Genomic DNA, 18,700 nt, shown 5'->3' with positions numbered 1-18,700 from the left:
AATAGACTTTTCTAAGAGTTTTCTAGTTAATCCTAAATTAAGAGTCTCTTTAGCTTCAAGTGTTTTTAGTTTTTTGTTTGTTTAATTGTTTCTGGCTTCTGAATGAAGCAGAATTCTGGCTCAAGTAAAGAACTGACCCCAATACTGACTTCTTCACAGTTGGAGAGGCTGAGGGGAGATGATTGAATATTAATGGATTTTTGTTTCACAACATTTCTTCTTCAAAATTCTAGGCTCTTTTTGCTTGCTTTAAAGCCTTTTTTACCAAATTTTCACTGTTTTAATTTTGAAGCATTATAACAGATGATTCTTATTTTGGCTTAGCTACTCTTATATTTCATTCTTGTTTGCCAGGAATTGAAGATTTACAGAATCAATGTGTGTGGACATGTGCTCACTCAAGGCTTTTCTATTTCTGTCATTTGTCATAATGAGCTGGAAATGCTTTCCTAACCTCACTGAATAACCTTCCTCTATTCAAGATCTCTGGAGCCACTAAAAACACACTGTGGTTGTTTATACCTCCACTTTAACTGTTAGGAAAAGGGCTTCAGAAGCTGCCATTTGTTTTCATACCTCTACCAGTTATCTCTTGCTGCATAACAAACCGCCCTAACACTTAGTGTCTTAAAGCAATGTTGCTATATTATTTCTCACTATTCTATAGGTTGACTAGGTAATTCCCTCTGGTGGTGTGTCCTGGGCTGAAAAATTTTGTTGCCCTCACCTAATGGGTCAGCTGAGATTGCTGGGTGATTGCTGGATTCTTTCCGTGTGGTTATTTATTCCCTAATTCTCCACGTGGTTGTCCTGGGCAGCATTCCAACAGGGCAAAATACAAGGTGTGGAGGCCTTGATTCCTGAGCTCCCACAATACACATTCCACCTCATACCATGGTTCAAAGTGTGCCACTAATAAGACCAGCCCAGACTATAAAGGTTGGGAAAACAGATTCTACCTCTTTATGGGAGAAATTGCAAGGAATATAAAGCCAAATTTAATCTTCCAAAATGTGTAGATGTTTATGTTTTAGCCAAGTGTTTCTCTGTTAGACTGTGAACAGGAACTTTTGTCTGTGAACTTTTGTCATTGGCACTGGAGAAAACCAGTAGCAAGAGCCAACGAAATTCCAATTCATTGACAATACCCATTCATTCTTATGTGGGGTCATCCCCTGGTGTTTAATTACGTCGCAAATATTAATTAGGCAGCTATTCTCCTAGGTACTAGAATTATGCCAAAATTCTTGATCACAAGATCGCTGATTCTCATCCTGAATTTAGCTGTGCCTTTTGGGAAAATACACATGTCACATTTTCAGGAGTTTATAGAAAATCAACATCATCAGTGATAAACAATATTAAGCACTTACTGTGTGCCAAAATAATGTTAAGTCTGAGAATTCTCGAATAATATAAGGCATGATTCCTGATTGCAAGTTAAATTTTAGCTCAACAAAATAGTCATAACTTAGCAATAAATAATGATAAACTTTTTCAATTATTTAACACTTTTATTGAATATCCCCTATATACCTAGTTTCTGTATTAACCACTATGAATGCCAAAACAAATCTGACAGGGACTGTGGTCACAGTAGTAGTAAGGGGAAGCAGAATGTAAAGAAATTTTACAAATTGCTATAAGCAAGTAAAACATTAATAAAAGTAAATAGAAATTAATATTATAAGTGCTCTGACAGAAGATTAAACAAGAAATACAGAAGGTGTAATAGCTTTCTGGGGACTGAGGATGAAGATCTCCTTCAAAGAAGAAATGAGGTTTGAGTTAAGTTTTGAGAAGAACACACATGGTCTTTAGACTGTCCAATAAGGGCCATGAGGTTCAGAAAGATGAAGAGTCATAAACAAAGGGATGTGGACCATGGAAACCATGGGCAGTACTGAACCTTCAATTATCTTCTGAGATCAGATGAGATCCACCACGTTCAGAGAGGCATGACAATGCTGGATCTTCACTTTTTTCAGTATGACTGAAACCCATATTCTGGATGAGATGGAAGGGACGGGAGCAAGGAAGAAAGGGGAAAAAAAGAGAAATGGTAAGAAATAAACAGAAATGGCCCAGAACTCAGTCATAAAAGACCTTAAAGTTTGGATTTTCTCCTGTGGATAATGGCAATCTATTGAAGAATTTTCATCCTGAACAGGATTCTTAATAGATCCCCTTAAGGATGATAGGATCAAGCTAGTATTTGAAGAAGATCATTATGGCCTCAATATGAAAGATGACCTGGCTACAGCAGGGCTGGGGGCACAGTAGTTGCATTATTGCACTGGTCTAAATAAGCTATAATAAGGACAAAGTAGCAGAAAGCCTTTGGAAAAAGGGATGATTCAGACATTCAACAGACATGTATTGGGTGTCTAGTAGATACTGGGAGGTTATGCCAAGTGCAGGGAATATTGTAGCATAGAACTGACCTTGAAAATATACTAAAAGACCACTCAGAGATAGATGTAAAAAATCTTCAAGAGATTCAAGTAAAATGACCTGATTCCAAATTGAAGGTAGGAGTGAAGGAAAAGGAAGATCCCAGAAGTTCCTAGAGTTATGAAAGGTAATACCTTGACAAATAGCTTTTGGGTGATTTAAACAGTAGGTACTAGCAAATCAAGAAAGAAGTACATTCTTGTATAGGTAAACAATGAAATGAGATGAAATGAAATAAAATAGAAAACATGAAGGTCCAAAGGAAATTTTAGTTTTCCAGAAGCATCAGTTTTAATTGTATTTATGTATCAGTTTTCAAAGATGAGACAACAAGACTGTAGATATGTGTGTACATGTGTGGCATTAGGTCTGACAGAATATTCTACTGCTTTTCATCTAGTCTGTCCTTCACGAAGTCAGCCATATCTTTCTATGTGTGGTTTAATTGAACTTGACCCTAAGATCTGATGAATCCAATTCCCTGTGGCTCAATAATTGGGCCCCATGTGTGATATGGGAAGGTTGCACAGGGCATCCCACAGCTGCTGCTTATGTGGATGGATTAAATTAGAACTTCCAAGTACACTGCCTGCTCCTGATTTGATCATGACCATAAAGATATATTTTCAGCTAAATTTCTACCTATAAAGCCAACAATAGAAAAACAATCAATAATGGTAGCTCTTTTCTTCTCTGTTTACATGTTCATATCATCAACTAAAAACTATTACACCCTGATGAAGACCTATTATTATATTCTGGGTATCTATTTCACTTATTTATAGCATAAATAACTAATTCCTGGCACAATGGTAAACCCATTACATATGACTGATACTCAATTTTTGACATTAATCTTACTCTTAGCTTTTCATTAGGTCAATCAGGAAACCTTTATAGAGTTCCTATTCCGTGCTTAGCAGTATAGGACTTGGAAAAACTATTTTGAGGAGGATAAGACATCATCCCTCACCATAAAAAGAAGCGATATGTAAGTGAGCAAATACTTGCCACATATCATCCATCCATTCATTGGGTACCTGTTCTGTTTGGGGCTGGAAGAACAGAAAAATAAATAATACCACTCTCTTCATGTTTATACTTGGGTGCACCCTGAAGTGATTATGAGCCCTGTGTTTGACACTTTACCTAAGCAGTCTTATGTAAGTCTTCCAGGAGCTCTGTAGGGTAGGGAAAGTTGTTATTACCCCTACTGCAGGAGGAAGTACAGTCTGAAAAGATTTACAAAAAGCCATACAAATGCTAGGACTGGGTCAGCATTAAGTTATATATAAGTCCAAACCCTGAGGGCTTTCCAAAAATAGGACCTTAGTATGGTATGTGAAGTTATAATAATACACCATGACAAATAATAACTAAAACATTATTTTCTCTTAATGTTACCCCTCCTTTCTTTACTACTTCTATACCCTTGATAGCTACCTTTTATAGCTAAACTGCTTGTAAATACAGTTCATATTGTCAAATTATTTATCTTCCATTTACATTCCAGCCACACTAATGTTGAGATTTTGAAGCAAAACCAACACACATATGCACGTAAATGTATTGGCTCTGGGGCAATAAAATTATTGTCTTTATTCCCCAAAAAGTAATCTTATAGTTGTGAGTGAAATACACTATTTTTAGTTCTCATTTGACTTAACTATAAGGAGGTAGTACATTATATTTAAAAAATTGTGTGTTTCAATATCAGACTTCTCTCAGTTTAAATACCAGCAGAGCTTGGATTTGTGGCTGTCTCTAACCTATGCAGTGACTTGGGCTCCCTGGGTCTTATTTTACTAATATATAGAAAACAGGAATGATAACACCTACCATTCAGAAATGTTGGAAGATCATAATCTGTTTTTAACATGGTGGCAACATACCTTCTACTTTTTGAGTACTCCACAAATTTGTTATTATCTAACATTATCATCACTGTCATTATCAAAATCCCCACTACATTTGATAGAGTCGACAAACTCTTCTTTAAATTCTTTCCTCCCGGGGCACCTGGGTGGATCAGTGGGCTAAAGCCTCTGCCTTTGGCTCAGATCATGATCCCAGGGTCCTGGGATCGAGCCCCGCATCAGGCTCTCTGCTCTGCAGGGAATCTGCTTCCTCCTCTTTCTCTGCCCGTCTTTCTGCCTACTTGTGATCTCTTGTCCGTCAAATAAATAAATAAAATCTTAAAAAAAAAAAATCTTTCCTCCCTAGGGTTTATCAGAGATTTCTTCCTGTGCATTTTTGTTCCTCTTTTTATTCCCTTTCTCCGGCGGCTCCTACATTAAATTCTAAAGTCCTCCTCTGTTCTGTTCTAGGCCCACTTCTGCTCTTATGCTAATATTTATAATGAGACATGTTCACCCTTCTTGGAGTTACACCATTCCTCCAGTCTGTGAATCCCACACTTTTCTTCTGACTCAAGACCCATGTATCCAAATATCTACTAGCCTCCTCCCAGAGATGTGTTATGAACAACTCAAACTCAGTGGTCCCAAAATGGAATTAGAAGTAACTTGTCCCTCTCCTGACCCAAATTATTTCTCTCCTTTATTCTTTATCATCAATGAAAGTTTCCACTACTTGCCCAGTTACTAAGACCAGAAATCTGAGCATCATCCTTGGTTCCAGCCCCCAGTCCAACTGGTAACTATGTACTTTTCAATGAGATTTCCTGTCTCTGCGGAAACACCACCTCCTACAATGCATCCCACTTCCTAATGCCAGAATCACCTTCCTAAAATGTCCATAGTACACTTTTATTGGTCTGGAATATAGGTAATATGGAAGTGAAGAACATGGTACAGACAATCTATGAGCATGAACTACATAAATTCAAGGAGAATTAGTCAGTGTAATGCCCAGATGTGCTCCAAGAGTCACAATTTCCTACCTCCCACACTGTCCCTCTGGGCTCATGTATTTCATAATCCCTGAATTTGATGGATTTTACTCCTGTGATTAGGCTATGTTTTATGACATAGTTGACTTTAAGAAAGAGGTTATCTAGGTGGGCCTGACATAATCCCATGAGCTCTTAAAAAGCAGAGTTTTCTCTGAACGTCTGCCAAAGAAGTCAGAGATTCAGAGCACAGGAAGGATTTTACGTGTTGTTTTTGCCTTAAAGATGGATGGGGCCATATCAAGGAATGGGAGTAAATTTGTGAGATATTTAAAATGTACAGTGTGATGATTTGATTTGCCTATACATTGGGAAAGGATTCTCCCCATCAAGTTAATTGACACCTTCAACACCTTACATATTTCTTTTTTTTCCTTGTCTCCCTGCTTTCTTTCTTTTCTTTTCCTTTTCCTTTTCCTTTTCCTTTTCTTTTCTCTTTTCTTTCTTTCTTTCTTTCTTTCTTTCTTTCTTTCTTTCTTTCTTTCTCTTCTTTCTTTCTTTCTTTCTTTCTTTTCTTTCTTTCTTTCTTTCCTCTCTCTCCCTCCCTCCCTGCCTCCTCCTCCCTTCCTTCCTTCCTTCCTTCCTTCCTTCCTTCCTTCCTTCCTTCTTTTTCTTCTTCTTCTTCTTCTTCTTCTTCTTCTTCTTCTTCTTCTTCTTCTTCTTCTTCTTCTTCTTCTTCTTTGGTGAGAACATTTAAGTTCTACTCTAAGCAAATTTCAATTCTGTAATACAGTGTTATCAATTATAGTCTTCATGTTTTACCCTAGGTCTTCAGACCTTATTCATCTTTAAAACTGAAAGCTTGTGCACTCCTGGTTCTCCCCTCCCACCTCCCCCATCCCCTGTCAACCATTTGTCTGATTTCTTTCTATAGGTTTGATTTTTTTTTTTTTTTTTTTAGATTCCACATGTATACGATACTATATGCAGTATTTGTCTTTCTCTGTCTGTCATATTTCACTTAGCCATCCAGGTTCATCCATGTGGTCACAATGACAAGATTTTCTTCTTTTTTAGCTAAATAATGCTCTGTATGGGGTTGTGTGTGTGTGTGTGTGTGTGTGTGTGTGTGTGCATTCTCTTGATCCATTCATTGTCAATGGACCCTTAGGTTGTTTCCATACCTTAGCTATTGTGAATACTACTGCAATGGACATGAGAGTATAATATCTCTTCAAGATGGTGATTTCATTTCTTTTGGGTAAATACTCAGAAGTGGATTTGCTGGATCATACGGTAGTCCTATTTTTTTTTTTTTTTTTGAGGAAACTCCATAAAATTTTCTACAGTGACTACACCAATTTACATTCCCACCAACAGTGTACAAGGGTGCTTTTTCTCCACATCTTCTTTAGCATCTGTCATTTCTTGTCTCTTCTTCACCTTAATTCTTTTTATACTTAATTTAAATGTTTTATCCCACCATATTTTAATTCTTATATATTGTCTTTATTGTTGTTGACTTAGTAGGTTTAAAAAATTTATATATATATATAGAGAGAGAGAGAAAGAGAGAGATGTACATACATATATACATATATATTTATATATAAAATACTCTCTGGCTGTTTATTTTTACAACTTAGTATTTCTCTTCTGATAATTATTTCTAGTTTTCTATAGTCTTGTGATGTGCAGTAGAACTTGCACCTGACACATTTAGGACTTGTGGTTGGTTTATGAGTTAGAAAAGTTTAAGGTAAGAAATAATAAAATTGCATATAAAGTACTGTATGTGGTTTAATTCATCCTTTCTGAGCATAGAGCCTATTTCTGTGTTTAATGGATCTGCTGATGAGAACTTCTCTAGTCTTGCCTACACCACCCCCACAAGACATGTCCACTTTCTCATTGGGTTCTTTAAAGCAGCTGGAAATTCAGAGGTGACCTAAATATAGACTCCTACCAGAGTTTTCTGATGTTTTTCCCAAACATTTTCTTATCCACATGTAATCTGAATATTTGTTCATAAAGAATTCAGTCTGGGGGCACCTGAGTGACCCAGTTTGTTCAGCAACCAACTCTTGATCTCAGCTCAGGTCTTAATCTCAGGATCATGAATTCAAGCCCCAACTTGCGCTCCATGTTGGGTGGAGCCTACTTGAAAAAGAAAAAGAATTCAATTTGGTTTTCCTAGAAACAATTCTCTACCTTTGTTCACACACAATTTTTTCTCTACCTTTGTTCACACAATTTTATTGATTTGTGTAGTATTTAAGTAATGGATAATTTATGTGTTAACTTGACAAGTACACCACATTAATAGATTTGGGAACAAACCATCTGATGGTTGGAAAGCTTGTTCTGCAGCTAGTCAGTGCAGCAGGGTGCAGGCAGAGAGAGTATCTCGCCAGATTGAGCATTCAGCTTGTAGGGGCAATCAGTCAGGATATTTAACAGTGGAAGGGGGAATGTGGATTAACCCACTGAGAGGGCTAAGTAAAGACAAATGAAGAGGGCTTCTGTATTATAAACTCTGGGACCTTGGTCTGGCCACTTCCTCCTCATGATTCCCTCTCTTCATCTATAAAATGAAAACTACCTTAACACCTACTGTAATGGATATTTGTAACAAATTCGCAATATATGGAAAATTCTTAAAAACATGTATGGTACATAATAAGCATTCAAAACTTAAAAGGAAAAAAAGTAAAAAATAAAAAATAAATGCTACTGTTTATAACGGTTTGAAACTATGTCACAATGTATTTTGTTATTATTATTATTATCATTATCATTGCTGTCATTATGTGAGTAGAGCTAACATTTATTGAATATATACTCTATGCCAGTAGCAGGAGAAGCACTTTATGTGCATTATTTCATCTCATAACTTGACCAGTATCACCAGGCTATTGAGAAATCCAACCATTTTGATTCCAGAATTTGTGCTATTTGTTAGTTCATTTACATTACTCCTTTTCAAAAAGCGAATTTTTTTTCCAAAAGCAATTTAAAATTTGGCTTGCAAGGATACATTGAACACAGTAAGATTACATACGTTAGAAACAAATTCATGCTACCAATAAAAATATGTCCTTTCAATACATTTCAATATATTTGTGTATGAAGTTTCTTGCTCAATGAGAGGCCCCAAATCTAGTGACCACAAAAGGGTCTACAATCAGAAAGTTTATTTATAGTTACACAGAAATGCTTGAAATTCACAGGTGTTATATTTATACATAGGCCAAATTTACTACTTGCTCTCTAAGCCAGCAGATGTGATAAAGGTGGAAAATTCGATTAATATAATTGGCTATAAGAATGAGATATAAACCCAAATCAAAAATTTAGTTTGTCAATATGCTTATTTATCCTGCTGTAGAGATTAATGAGGAATTCTATCTCTTATATAATTGACCTGACCCTCTACCCAGTGATGCCCTCTATGTTTTATACCTTCCTGTAGATACTACCAGTCTGGGCATTAAATCAATATGGAAATTAAAATGGCAATCCAGACCACATTGATTTATGAGGTTGCCTTTCTTCTTTACATTTCACAATATTTTTAAGCAATCATAAATTAAACATAAAATCGATTTAAATTAAGAGGTAAGTGGCAGTAGCCCTCAGGTAGATGTTCAATGGTTTATTAGTTTCATGAAATACATAAAAAATACAAAACTTTATACTCATGTTATTATTATTTAATATTTCTTACACACTAACAAGGTACCATCAATTCCTGTTGAGTTGAGGCCCAATTACCCAGTTTTTGAATTATGTAGGCAGCCCAATTCTACAATTAAACCTTTGGTCATTTATTTCATTCTAAATTTTGGCTCTTCAAGGGAAAAAAGTGTTGGAAGAAAAATCACATCATTGTATTCTGGAAGCTCTATTAAAGCTCGGAAACAACCCCCACACTGGGAAATTATTTATTTGCAGTTTTTCAGGCTTTAAAAGTCATATCTTTGGGCAACACTGAATGATGAGAGAATATTTACAAGGTAATATAAGAAAGACTATAGGCAACATGTCTATACTTATTCGCATTATATATTCATTTATTCAACATATATTCAGTATAGTTCTAATATATGAATAACATTAAGAATAAAGAAAAGAAGAAGTGGACACACGTAGGCCTGTCTTCATGAAGCCTGCATTCTTGGGAGAGAAATAAACATTAAACAATGAGTGATTTAAAATTAAACAGGAGGACTTCACAGTGCTTATTGTGTCCTAACCACTGTTGTAAATATTCTCTGTATATGGTCCCTGTCACTCCCCTACCAACCTAATGCCGTGAGTATAGTTGTTATGTCCATTTAAAGATATGGAAACTGAGGCTCAGGGAAGGTAAGTAACTTGTTCAAGTCCAACAGCCAGGATGTGATGCTGTCAGGACGTGGGCCCAGGTGTAAGTGCTGAGCCCCTTGGTTTTGTGCTGTCTAGTGGGATGTGCGGGAATAGGAAGTACATGCTGCTGTGAGGGGACACCTGGTGTAAGGGAGATGGAGGAAGATCTTCACACGAGAATTACAATTGGAGTGAGATCTAAGGGCTGAATGAGAATGAGCTAGGCATCGATGCAGGCAGGGGAGGGTATGCTGACTCAGGTAGAAGGAACTGCCTGTGGAAAGGAGTTGAAGCAAGAAGAGGAAGAGGTGTTAGAAGAACTGAGAAATCCAGAATGGCTGAAGGGCAGGCAGTCAGGGGTATGGGTCAGCAGAACTGGAGGAAAGCCCAGAAAAATCTCTCTGGGTCTGGCTGCCCCTGATTTCATTATCTGTATATTTAGACTCTCTTTACGTTGGCGGATCTCAACCTTGGCTGCAGTCAGAATCACCTGATTCTGATCATGAACAACACCTCGTCCCAGACCCACTCTATCAGAATCTTTGCAAGGGGGACCCAGACGTCACTAGTTTCCAAAGGCCCCCAAGGCATTTCCACTGGACAGCCAAGGTTGAAAACCTCTGTGTTAGATCATCATCAGACTATGTCTAAATTAGTTAAAGCCTCTAGAACCAAAAATATAAACAATATTGTGATAATCAAGTGCAGGTTTGAGTTTCGAGTATGTATTATTTGCTGAGGTGAAGTGGGTGAATTTCTGAGTGGCACCAACATGAGCTGCATACACCCTCAAGCAAAGGAAATGTTTGCTGCTTAACTTTGCAGTGACGGGAAGGTGTCTGGCTGTGCTGACCTTATGTCAGAGATGTCCCTACTCCACAGACTAAGGGAGAGAAAACAAGCTAATGTCTTAGGATGAAACATGTCTTTGGTGTAGGGAAATGCCTTCACAACAGTGCCCCACTCACCCCTCTTGGGCTGAGGTTTATAGGTATGGGGGATGGGATGGAATCAGGGCAAATCCTGAGTTTAACCTGAAAGTGTATGTCCTATGATATCACAGAAAAGAAAAGAACAGAGAGAGATGGTGACCCATCAACAATTTGCCCTGAGGGACAGTCCAGTGGCTGTGGCTGGATTTGGGGAAGATGTGAGGCTCCCCCCACCAAAAAAAAATCTTCAGGAAACCTTTGAAACAGCACCAAATTAAGATGTTGAACATCTGTAAGAACTGGAAAGATGATGATGCCTTCCCCAAAATAAATAAAGTTTATTTTTCAACGTATCACATAATTTAAGGGTATGCTGGAAGTGTTTGACTGCAAGAATATGGATGTTTATTAAAGTTGAATTCTTTCTTTTCTTCCTCTTCTCCTTCCCCCCTCCATTCTCCTTTCCCTCCCCTGCCTCTCCTCCTCCTTTACCTCCCTCTTCCTCCTCCATTTCCCCCTTCTTCTTTTTCTTTCTTCTCCTTCTCCTTCTTCCTCTTCCTCTTCCTCTTCTCCTTCTTCTTCCTCCTCCTCCTTCTTCTTCTCTCTTTCTCCCTCTCTCTGCCACTTTGTAATTCAATAACAGAATAGGAGATCTTAAGCTAAGGGAAGGATTACATGTTCTTTGGGTTTTATTTGAATGAATTAAAGAAGGGAAAATGTGGGTATTGAAATATCAGTATGGAGGCTGGTTTACTGTAGGTCAGGTGAGAGGTGATAGCAGCTTGCAGTAGAGACTAGCAATGGAAGAGGAAGAAGGGGAAAGAGAGTGAAGTTTGGCCATAAGCGTTAGAGATAATAAAGTAAAAGAGACAATGATGGATACATGGTAAGAGACATGGGCATAGAGACAGAGGAAATATGTATAATCCTACCAACTATAATTAGGGCTTTTATTTTGCCTCTGAAAGTGATCGTTACTTATTTATATTTTATAGTGAGTGACTACTCATGGAATGATGGAATAAACATATAATGCACACCTGATTATGTATAGAAAATAAACTGGAAAAAGTACTTCCAACTGGTGATATGATTAACTGTGAGTGGGTGGTATCACTGGGCAATTCTAAGAATAAAAATGCTGAGCACTTCTTGAGTTCTGTTCCAGGCAAATTCTGGTCTCTTTGCTTACATTACCCATTTAATCCTCAGTTTCCAAGGTATGGGAATGTTCACTGGAGCTGGTAAATGAAACATAATATTGACTACTTAAACTATTTTTAAAAATGTGAAATTACTGTACTATTGAGTTGAACTAGAATTACAACCAAGTTGAATTCAGACATGAAGAGTACAATCGTAACAATAGTTACTGAAGGTGCGTCAAGCGCCATGTTAGGTGTTTAACTAGCACTAACTCATTCAATTCCCACAGCAATATATTAGGATGCATACTATAATTATCTCTGTCTTATAAGAGAAAAGCAAGTATGTCTTATATTAGGGATGTTTTCCCTAGTCTGATTCCAGAGACTCCAAAATTTAGAAGAATAGGCAGAATTTCATGGTCAGAGCTAGAGCCCTATTCTCCATCATGGAGATATTCAAGGGGTCTGGATTTTTTCTTTAAAAAAAATAGAAAGACAGGGCAACTTGGGTGGCTCAACCAGTTAAGCATCTGACTCTTGGTTATAAAATCTTTAAAAACATGAAAGGACAGACATCACTATAATCTCTTAAATAGTTCATGGGTTATTTTCATAAAGGAGGTTCAAAGCCAGTGTTATGCAAGTGTGGCTAGGTCTATATAACTAGGTTTCATTTTACTAACAGCAATCAAAGAAAGAAAAGCAGATAAATACATTTGATTGTGGAGATTCCTAGAATAATTTCACTGAAAGCAGAATATAGTTGTTTTTTGTTTTTGTTTTTGTTTTTTTTTTTTTTTGGACAGACAGAGATCACAAGTAAGCAGAGAGGCAGGCACAGAGAGAGGAGGAAGCAGTCTCTCTGCTGAGCAGAGAGCCCGATGTGGGGCTCCATCCCAGGACCCTGGGATCATGACCTGAGCTGAAGGCAGAGGCTTTAACCCACTGAGCCACCCAAGTGCCCCAGAATATAGTTATTTTAAAGTAATATTTTTTCTTTTCTTATTAACTTCCTAATTTTAATTCCAATATAGTTAACATACATTGTTATTATATTCATTACGATGTATAGTACACTGACTCAACAATTCTATACACTACTCAGTACTTATCATGACAAATGCACTTCTTAATCCCATCACCTATCTCATCCATCCCCCTCCAACTCCTCTCTGGTAACCATTAGTTTGTTCTCTGTAGTGAAGAGTCTGTTTCTTGGTTTATCTCTCTCTCTTTTTTTTCCCTTTGTTCATTTGTTTTGTTTCTTAAATTCCACATCTGAGTGAAATCTTATGGTATTTGTCTTCCTCTGATTTATTTCACTTAGAGTTATGCTCTCTTATTCTATCCATGTCATTGCAAATGGCAAGATTTCATTCTTTTTTTAAGGTTGAATACTATTCCAGTGGGGTGTGTGTGTGTGTGTGTGTGTGTACAAATCTTTTTTATCCATACATCCATCAATGGACATTTGGGCTGCTTCCATAATTTGGTTATTGGAAATAACACTGCAATAAACAAAGGGGTACATATATCCTCTCAGATTAGTGCTTTTGTATTCCTTGGATAAGTACCTAGTAGTGCAATCACTGGATCATAAGGTAGTTCTATTTTTAATTATTTTGAGGAACCTCTATACTGGTTTCCACAGTGGCTGCAACAGTTTGCATTCTCACCAACAGTTTCTGACAGGTGTGAGGTGATATCTCATTGTGGTTTTCATTTGCATTTCCCTGATGATGAGTGATGTTAAGCTTCTTTTTGTGTGTGTGTTAGCCATCTGTTTGTCTTCTTTGGAGATATGTGTGTTCATGTCTTCTGTCCATGTTTTCGTTGAATTATTTGGGAGTTTTGGGTGTTGAGTTGGAGAAATTCCTTATATATTTTGGATATTAACCCTTTATCAGATATGTCATTTGCAACTATCTTCTCCCATTCTGTAGGTTGTCTTTTAGTTTTGTTGATCACTTCTTTTCCTGTGCAAAAGCTTTTTATTTTGATATTGTCCCAAGTTGATTTTTGCTTTTATTCCTCTTACCCCAGGAGACACATCTAGAAAAATGTTGCTATGGCTGACATCAGAGAAATTACTACCTGTGGTCTCTTCTAGGATTTTTACGGTTTCAGGTCTCACATTTAGGTCTTTAATCCATTTTGAGTTTGTTTTTATAGTTGGTGTAAAAATGTGGTCCAGCTTCATTCTTTTGCATGTAGCTATCCAGCTTTCCCAACACCATTTGTTGTTGAAGAGACTGCTTTTTTCCCACTGCATATTCTTGCTTTTTTTTTTGAAGATTAATTGACCATATAATCATGGGTTTGTTTCTGGACTTGTCTATTTTGGGGCCAATGCCATACTGTTTTGACTACTTTAAAATAGTAATTTTTATTAACATATTGCATCATTTTATTACTATAGTGCATCATCCTCCAACTCTACTAATCTCCCAGGCATTGTAATTGAATCTCAGGAGACTAAATTTCAAATGAAACAAAAGACCACAGTGGGCTGTTTATAAAAAGAATGTTAATGTATATATACTTAACCTTAAACACTCAGAGATTAAAGTTAAGGAACCCAAATGCTCACCTGTACTTAACATATTTTTAGAGTCCAATATATGTGATAGAGATATGCAGTCAGTACCTGAGAATTTTATCATGAATATAAACTCACTTCAAAGGTGTTTTCACTGTAGTTCTTTGCAATTGCATTTTTGACCAAAGTGATTTTGTTCATTATGTCAACTAGAAAAAAGCTATATTCCCAAAACAAAAGTAAGACTATATCTTCCTCTCTCTTGCTCCTGTATATCCAAAATGTAGCACTTTTTTCTGAGACATTATGAGTCTCAAAAGCATAAAGTTGCAATGCCCAAGTCTTAAATTAACACAAATTATTTCAAGTAATTAATCACTAAGGAAAGTACTTCTCAAACTTTTTAGTACTCTCATTTTTTCTTGACTTAATCCCAGGGCCTAGAAAAAAGAAAATTGTGTTTTCTTCTTTGTGATTGTCTCTGTGTTTCAAAATAAAACATATGCAAGCATCTGGACTCCAATCACACACCCTCCTCTCACCCTGCTCTGAGACAACAGTGTTGAGCACTGCTGATGCAATGAATACTGCTCCAAAGCAGAAAGAAAGAGCTTATACAAAATTTAATTTAAAAATGCCAAAGAAGGCATGTGTCTCTCAAGTTTTAAAGTTGGATTATAGGGCATCTGGAAGTCGGCCTTGCTTCTTAGAAAACCCACTGTATTAAAGGGTGAGTACTTTCCTTAGGGTTAAGCAAGTGTTGAGAAGAGTTCTTAACAGGATTTTTGGACAAATGGATCTTTGTTGGGAAATTTAATAAATTTTGAAGCCTATCAGAAAAACTCTGGGAAAGAACTTCATCAAAAATCAATGGGTGGGGCACCTGGGTAGCTCAGTCATTGGGCATCTGCCTTCTGCTCAGGTCATGATCTCAGCCTCCTGGTCCTGGGATCCAGCCCCACAACAGACTCGCTGCTCGGTAGGGAGTCAGCTTCTCCCTCTCCAGCAACCTGTGCTTGTTTCCCTCTCTCACTATCTCTTTCTTTCAAATAAATAAATAAATAAATAAATAAATAAATAATATCCTTTAAAAATAATCCATGGGTTTTGCCTTGTTAAGAGCTCTATTGTTTGGACCGAACAAGATGAACAAAAAAGGTTCAAGCAACATTTTCTCTTTCTTTCTTTCTTTCTTTCTTTCTTTCTTTCTTTCTTTCTTTCTTTCTTTTTTTATGGGTTGTTTCCATTTATTGGTTATTAGGAATAATGCTGCTATGTATAAGTTTTGGGGCAGATACATATTTCTAATTCTCTTTGATACATATCTTAGGAGTGGCATTACTCAATAACATTATAAAGCCATGTTTAACTTTTTGAGGAACTTGTGGTTTTCTAAAGTGACTGTACCATTTGATACTCCCACCAGCAATGTACAATGATGGCAATTTTTCCATATTTTCATTACATCCTCATCAACACTTGCTATTTCTTTTTTTTTAATTTAATATAATTTTATTTGTGTATGTGTGTTCCAAAATTCATTGTTTATGCACCTCACCTAGTGCTCCGTGCAATACATCCCCTCCATAATACCTACCACCAGGCTCACGCAACACCTGCCTCCCCTCCAAAACCCTCAGTTTGTTTCTCGGAATCCACAGTCTCTCATGGTTTGTCTTCCCCTCCGATTTCCCCCAACTCACTTCTCCTATCTCCCAATGTCCTCCATGTTATTCCTTATGCTCCACAAGTAAGTGAAACCATATGATAATTGACTCTCTCTGCTTGACTTATTTCACTCAGCATAATCTCTTCCACTCCTATCCATGTTGACACAAAAGTTAGGTATCCCTCCTTTCTGATGGAGACATAATACTCCATTGTATATATGGACCATATCTTCTTTATCTATTCATCTGTTGAAGGGCATCTTGGTTCTTTCCACAGTTTGGCAACTGTGGCCATTGCTTCAAGCAACATTTTCTTTACCACTAGCCAATACTGAGCTTTCATCTCTGAACAAATATATTATTTGTCTCATAATTGCTCTTTGTGTATAAGTTTTTGTCTCTAGAGCCACTGTGATTTTATTAAAATTAGAGAGCATGTATCATTCTTTTCTATTTTACCTAGAAATCCTAGTAATGGAAGGTGTCTTATTACCATTTAATTTAATAAAAAACCACAGACTGACCACATAAAATAGTCCAGCTGAGTGTATAACAATTAACTGGTGGTTTGTTTCTGTGACTCATGTGTTTCTAAAAATTTGGTCCTGGACATGAAGGTATGGGGGAAAAAAGACTAGCCCAAACTTTTCATTTTGCATCATGAAAGTGAGGCCAAAAGAAGCTAAGTAATTTGCAGTGATAGGCAGACTACCAAGATTTTTCACCTCACGCATGTACAAACCCTGCATAATCCCCAGAACTGTGAATATGATGGATTTTGCTTTCATGATTAGACTGTATTATATGGTTCAGTCAGCCTTAAGTTTTAGAGAGATTATCTGGGTGGGTATGACCTAATCATGTAAGCCCTTAAAACCAGAGTTCTCTTGAAAAAAAGGAAGTCATAGACTTGAAGGAGAAGGATTCAGTGAGCCATTGCTGGCTGGAAGAAGGAGGGATGCATGTGGCCAGGGATGTGGGGAGCCTCTAATCACATGGAGCAGAGGGTGGGGGCATGGGCCAGGGGTGGAGAGCAAGCCAGACCCCTACTGACACTATCAAGGAAACAGGAACCTCTATCTTAGAGCTAAAAGGGGATGTATTCTGCCTATAACCAGTGAGTTTGGAAGAGAACCCCAAGCCCCAGAGGAGCACTGTGACCCTTGCTGCCATCTTGGTTTCAGCAGAAAGTGCAGCTATACCATCCCTAGACTTCCACTCACCTTCTTCCGAAACCATAAGCTCTTAAGTCTCGTGTTGCTTTAAACTGCTGGGTTTATGGTATTTTGTTACCTAGCAATAGAGAAAGAATAGGTTGTCAAAGATTCTATTGTTAATGACGAATAGTCCAAGGCCTCCTGAGACTCAGGACAAAGTCTTTTGCCTCCTGTGGGAGACAATGCTGATCATGAGAGACAGTGATTCAAGAATGAATTCGATCAACCAGCACTAAGGCATGTAACCAAGGTGTAGCTGCAGAGCCATATTATTATTACCTCATCACTGTTTGGGATTGGTCAAAAATTAATTCTGAATAAGAAACTATCTCAGAAGATAGGAAATATCTCTTCCATCAAATTACATGACTAGAAATAAGAAAAGAACCTCCTCTAACATCCCGGTGCTCTCAAATCTGGTGGTATTAGTTAGACACTAAGAAGGGGCACTTAGGGATCAGAATATAAACTCTAAACAAAATCTTCTGAAAGTCTTCTATTAAGACTTTCTTTTTACTCTTTGTGTATCTGGGTGTTATGCTAGTCGCCATTCAGTACCTCATTAGTTTTTGATGTAGTGTTCCAAGATCCATTGTTTATGTAATTTCCAATTTGGTTTCAGGAAAAAGAGAAAGTGAGAGAACTTTTCTAACTGGATGAATGGCTAATGGCCTTGGGTTTATTTGGAATTTGAAATCATAACTTTTGCTCTGCAGAGCAATGCCGTACAATGGAATGGGAAATTTTGCACTTGACAAAATTCTTTCTTAAGTCTTAATAGTTTATGTATAATTTCATCCAGTCATCTGGTTAGAGAAGTTCTTTTACTTTTTCTTCTTCCTGAAACCAAATTAGAAATTACTTGCTCCAAGGGGAAAAGGACTCGCCAAGTACTTGTATCTTTATCAGTGTATATGAGGCCCGGATTCAGTATGCATTGATTTCCAGTATCAATTAGTAACAATTCCTGTCCACCAGACAGTGAAAAATCTACCACAGGCACTGTAACTGTGGTGACTTTGCTGATGTGGAGAATAGTGGTATCGTCTTTCCCGTGGTGTGCCATCTCTATTAGACTTTGTAAACTGCAGCAGTTGAAATCTTTAACCAGCCATTACTAATAAGCATATGTTAATTGTAGCAGAGATCATAAGCAGGTCAATTAGGAGGCAAAGACTGGAACCGAAGGAAACATTCAGCTGGAGGGAAAATCCAGGGCAGGTGTCGGCCAGCGTGGTCTGCCCTGGCGGGAGCTCTAAGCATCCTGGGTAGGAGCTCATTTAATGTTTTGATTTGCCGAATTTGCATTTCAAATTTTCATTCCTAATAGACAATATAGTCACTCTTTGTTAATGAGGACTCTGATTACATGTGCCATTATAATTGGGAATTAGCAGACCAGCCTTGTTTTGGAGATTAAACCCAAAGCAAATTGGATTAAATACTGTGTGACTGAAACCTCCTTTCTCTCTTTTTATTTTTTTGTTTGAAGTCAAAGGTGAGAAAAAATCCATTTGTTCC

The sequence above is a fragment of the Lontra canadensis genome, unplaced genomic scaffold (assembly GCF_010015895.1).
Source record: "Lontra canadensis isolate GAN:19392208 unplaced genomic scaffold, GSC_riverotter_1.0 scaffold26, whole genome shotgun sequence".
NCBI classification, from domain to species: Eukaryota; Metazoa; Chordata; class Mammalia; order Carnivora; family Mustelidae; genus Lontra; species Lontra canadensis.
This window is presented reverse-complemented; position numbering follows the sequence as displayed.